Below are 5,814 nucleotides of genomic sequence, written 5' to 3' on the forward strand. Positions count from 1 at the left end.
CGCCATCCTGATCAGACACCTCTTAAAGCCCTGAATTTTCCTTTCTTTTCACTCTAAGCTAGTGTGGGAATGCATCCTATCGCTTAGAAAATTGGCTAGAAAAAATCAGGTCAATTCAAATTGGGTTCCTGGTCACTTTGGAATCGAAGGCAATGAAGAAGATGACTCACTAGCTAGAAGAGAGTCATTCACTAACTTTGTTGGTCTAGTACCTTTTCATGGAGTCTCATCCAGCTGAGCTCGGTGATTGGAATAGAGCGATGATTGGCATGTCATAAAGGAATTATGATAATCGGAAAGATTCATAGAGTACAATATATCTAAGAATGGTCGCAGTCTTCGTCATTTGAAACTCAAAACTAACTGACAACAAGCTGTACATAGGACAGTTCAATAATTTCACATAGTAATGTCATCGCGTCTCTAAAAAATGTTTTGGAATAGGCTGTAGTGAACAGTGTTGACCTGCCGATTTTTTTTGTTTGAGAAAATTACGGGAAATGGCTATGAAGAAAAATATTTGAGTTATCTATTTGTACCTCTAACTTTAATTAAAAAAATACCTCGATAAATAAATATAGTAAATATATGGTTTGCTCCATGCTACGCTACGCTTTTTAATAAAATACCTAAACGAGAAATGTTTCAGCAGCTTTGCATTTATAGTATTAGGAATTTATTAATCGTAGTTTACTGACTTTTTCTTATCTGGATCTTTTGCGAGAAGAAGGTTCTGTTTTTTTAATTTTGTCTAACTCATAAATTGTTTAATATAGACGTCAAATTATGATCGGGCTTTTCGCAGTTATTATAATTCAATTATTAGTTAGGCAAAAAACCTCCATGTTTTCAACATTTATTCGGAAATTTTGCTTAATGTTGTGAAATAGAAAAACAAATGCACAATTCTGCAGATTTATAGCGTTTCTAATTTCAGGAACAAATTTCGTAAAATATTATTTATTGACTAATCCCATATCATGAGTATCAAAGAATAACAATACTAAGCGTGGTTTCCACCTCACTCACGCCAATTTTAAGATTATAGCTTTGTTTTCAAGTAATAATCTTAATATAATTTTCACTCGAAAATATACCAAATACAAACTCTTGAAGCAAGCACGTTTTGTTTATAAAAATCGTGATTCCGGCAGATTATCTGAAGGAGCAAATACTCACCTACCTGTTAGCAAAAGTGGAAGCTTGTTTCCAAAGCTATTTTAATAAATAAAGCCAACGACAATATTCTTTCAAGTACCACCACTTGATAGTGAAATATTCCAAACAGTTTGAGTGGAATCGGAACCCACTCGAGATCGCTCCTGGGGAACAATGGTAAAAGTGTTTTTAAAAACGGGTGATAACAAACTGTATAGTTAACTATATAAAAATCAAACTCACAGCCAATAACATACGTACAGTTATCAACCTTCGCTACGAAGAGACAACACAAGCTGAAACAATGAAATTACTTTCGATTATTTCCCTTGCACTGGTGGCTGCAGTGGCCCTCAGTCAACCGACTAGCCGTAGTCTGCAGGAGGATTTGGAAGACTTCGTCGCTCTGCTACCGTTCGATGATATCGTCAATGTTGCCATTCGTTACTTTTTAACTGACAAAGAAGTTCAAGCGGCCGTTCAATTCATCACCGGACCGGAGTTTGCAGCCCTTTGGGATCAGGCGTTTGCCCTCAAGGAAGTTCGCAATATCCTAGACTTTCTGGAAGAAGCAGGTGTAAGTGTGTATGATGCACTGAATGAATTGGCTGCCCTGCTTGGAGTGAATCCGGTGAAACCTCTTCGTCACACCGTAAGCACCCGTGGGGTTAGACGAGCTGATCGATGATGTGTTGGCTCTCCTGCCCAAAGAGAAGCTGTTAGCTTTGGTTGAAGAGAAGCTGGCTACCAGTGCCGAATTTAAGGCCTTCGTCAAGAAGCTTCAGAGCACAGAGTTCCAGAGCCTGCTAACTTCGGCTGAGGTAAGTTTGGGAATTTCTTGAAATTTGGTTTACTTTATAAACGTATTCTATTTGATTCACAGAATTCTTCTGAACTCAAATCTGTGTTCGAGAAGCTATATGAACATGGTATCGATGTGGATAAGTTCTTCAAAGTGGTCATGGGATTTTTCGGATGGGGGTACTAGTTAATTCCTAGTGGATGTGAATACTCGTGAGCACTGTTTGAAATTCAAATCTATTTTGAAATAAATAACAGTTTTTGTTTTCCACTACCCGAAACAATTGATGTTTTTTAAATTACTTGTTCGAATAAATTATTCCACCATTCACGAATATTTTATTGGCAGTGTCATCGGTCATCACGTGCTTCATTATTCAGAGGTAAACAAACATAAAACCTAAAATGTTTATCGCAATCACAAGAAACCCTGTTAGCAAACTCATTCATTAACCAGCTCGGGCATCATAAACAAAAGCACACAAACACATTTCTGGTAATAGATTTGTCATTGCCAAAAACCTCACCCCAGGTGCAGTTCTCTGGGAGCCGTGTCACACTGTCGATCCACTCAACAGTATACACAGTACAGCGTCTGATAAGCTAATCCACCAGAAACGAGTTTAGCAACACGTTGCGTTCCATTCGAACATCCTGTGCATAAATTTCACCACCAACTTCGCACGGTTTATTGCGATAAGACACGCGACATCGAACGATTCCCGTGTACCGAGTGCCCCAATAAAGACATAATTCCAGCAATGTAACAGCAGCAGCCAGTCGTTCGAACTTCAACAAGGGGTGCGTTTATGGGCCAGGCAAGACCTGGTTATACCTGTGAAACAATGTCGTGATTACGCGTTTCAGTACATTATATATGTTCAGGTTCGCATATTGGCGCGAATCGGTAGCCGGAATCGACGCACCACACGTCATTCAGTTCTGCTTCGGATTGACGAACTGCTGCAACTTGCAGCCACGGACCCTTGTAGAGGATTGTGTCATCATGTTGTTTGCACTTGTTTCTATTTAAAAATTGAGCTATTTTATTATAAACAATCAATGTAAGTATAAGAAAATGTCACAAAAAGTCACAAACAATTATTAATAAATAGTTGTTGAGCGCCGTTGGTGTCTTCCAAACGCTGCTTCCAGGTGACAAAATATTACAAATTGCTACAAGTTTTCCGCTCGATTCCACTTTTCTCTCAGTGTACACAACCTTTGTGCAGTACGAACTATAACACCCAACTGAAAGCAGTTTCATTCCGGAACATCTGCCGATGCCGGATCCAGTATGCATTCCACGAACACTAACGGCGAGCACCATTCGGAATGAACTCGGTATCCCGGCAGGACATGCGTACTGCGAGGAAATCCATATGTTTCATCCGTTATTCCAGTTGGTCCTTTCCAGCGTGATGAACCGCGTATTCAACCTTTCAAGGACTTGCGGTTCGGGATGACCTCAATCTGTGGGTGAACAAAAACATTTGCACGAGAAAGCGGTTCATGGCGCGGGTATCGGTTCACGGGTTGGTATCGAAAGTGATCTAAACGCGAGACGTTGGTGTTAGTTCCAGTGTTTAGGGGTGTTCAGCATTTGTTCGATTGTATCAAAGTGAACTCAGGGTTAGCTGGGAAAATTCTACATGAAGGCTTATATGCACTTTAATAACTTCCGCATTTAAAAGCCAATAGATACATCAGTAAATTGAAGCTTTCGTCATAAACAAACAATACAAATAAAATTGAAAAATTTCACTTCATTCAAATCTTGTGGTCTTTATACTTTCTTGACAACAAAAATCTAATTTAGGATGATGAGTGTATATTGGTATTCCAAGCGATTGATAATAGTCACAATTACGTTGATAAAAAACATTTCTCGTATGGCAGAAAGAATATCGCCATTACCATTAGTAGAGCAAGTTTGATATGATATGACATATAAAGTTATATTTAAATTAACTGATTGAACACAAGTTTGCTTTTTGGACGTATGACGTATGAACCTGCACGTACCGCATTAGTAGAGGATGTGTTTTCGAACAATAATAGCTAAACAACAAAAATTAAACAGAATGTAATCAATGAAACGTTGGACTGTTAAAAAGTACAAGATTGTTATACCACTTCAATGACTATCACCATATTTTTGCAGTTCATAGGGAAAATAATGCATAAAACATTGCCGATACTAAACCGATCAAACAAACGTTTTGGCTTTAAAAATGTTTTTTTTTATTAGCAATAAACACTCAGATTCGAAGATAACATCAAAATTTGATTTTTGGCACCATAAATAACTTTGTGAATCATATTTGCTGAATACATATTTTTTAAAAGTATATCTACTATTCACAACTTAGTAATTCACAAAACGTGATCGAAATTATTTCGATTCAAAAAAAGATTTCAGAGCCAGCAAAGTTATTTAATTAATTTTTCCCCATTTCATAGAAGTTGCAATTTCTTGAGTAATCTACTTAAAAGTAAGAAACGAATTAAATTTTTCTATCTTTTGCATATAAAAATCTACTTTGTGCAGTGAAGTTGTAGCACATTTTATAAGAAATAACTTTGTCGAAGACACGATATTTCCATCTACCTATATAAATGGACACTCTCTTGGAGCTTTCTATTGAATACATTATTATAATAAAAATCTTTATTAACTTAAGAACTATAAGAGATAAAATTGAACTTTCTTTGGTTGAATTATGTATTTTATTAAAGCAAACAACATTGTAAAATATACAAAATTTGGAAAAAGTAGAATATAATCACTATGAAAAAGTTATATTGATTTTAGGAAGCATTCTATGAAAAACGCTGTAAAACTCAATTCAAATAAGCAAAAAAAAGTATGGACAAAGCTGTTTTTTTAAAATGAGCCACAACTTTCGCTAGCAAAATAGATTTTATGCACAAAAATGGAAACAATAAAATAAATAGGAAACAATAAAATTAGTTTCTCAATTTCAAGTAGGGTAATGGAGTGAAACACTGGTCAACATATGTGTGGCCCTTGAGCCCAAACTGGAGAATATGAATATTAAAGTTCTTTAAACATTACTGTGAATTTTGGTGCCTCTAGTCAGTGTAGAAATGCGTTTACTTACGTATTGATAAAAATACATTTAAGATAACAATGCTTATTACAATTTGTCAAAATTTGATGATGGTTAAATTAGAAACAAAAAAGTTAAAACTCTCGAAGTATTTTTTATATCTTCAGCAAAGTTGTGGATAGTATTTTTGTCATTCCAGAAAAAAATATACATATAAAAAATGTTATGAGATTTTGTATATATTTTATGGAAAGAAAAAAATACTATCTACAACTTTGCCGAAGACATTACATAAATCAAACAAAACATGTTAGCTCAATTAATTTTTTTTTAAATTCCAACTTTGTTGTTTCCCATTTTACCATTGTCAAATTTTGACGTATTGTATTAGGTACACAATTTTATCTTCAATGTTTGGAAAAATCGATTTTTGAAAGAGGTACTTTTTTGTATATTCAATATTTTGTGACAATGTTTAAAATTGCTGCTTTCGCGCTGCTGCTGAGATATGTGACTTCGAGCAAGTGATATGTTTAAGCCGAAAGCAAATCCGGGAAGCCAGCAGATACTGGCGCAACCAGCTGCTGCTATTGCCACAACCCACTTCGCTTATGCTACCGTGCGTTCGTCCCATTATCCAACAAAAGAATGTAACAAGTTTGGTCAGAAGCACTGTTTTATAGCCAAAGGGTGCTATGAAATAGGCTCCGCCGTTTTGCTAAGTTTCACCACACTCTCTCATCTTCTTTAAACGAAAGATTCCACAACTCGCATTGTTTTT

General features: G+C 35.9%; 1 long non-coding RNA gene and 1 pseudogene across 1 annotated transcript; one reads left to right on the forward strand and one right to left on the reverse strand.

The window, feature by feature from the left end:
• Positions 1-1,462: 1,462 nt before the first annotated feature.
• LOC129719553 (protein G12-like) lies at positions 1,463-2,177 on the forward strand (annotated as a pseudogene).
• Positions 2,178-3,240, reverse strand: LOC129724388 (uncharacterized). Its single transcript, XR_008727912.1, has 2 exons — positions 3,059-3,240; positions 2,178-2,984 (listed from the first exon to the last, which is right to left on the reverse strand). It is a non-coding gene; the product is annotated as an uncharacterized LOC129724388 (long non-coding RNA).
• Between the last annotated feature and the right edge of the window lie 2,574 nt (positions 3,241-5,814).

The sequence above is a fragment of the Wyeomyia smithii genome, chromosome 2 (assembly GCF_029784165.1).
Source record: "Wyeomyia smithii strain HCP4-BCI-WySm-NY-G18 chromosome 2, ASM2978416v1, whole genome shotgun sequence".
Lineage (NCBI taxonomy): Eukaryota > Metazoa > Arthropoda > Insecta > Diptera > Culicidae > Wyeomyia > Wyeomyia smithii.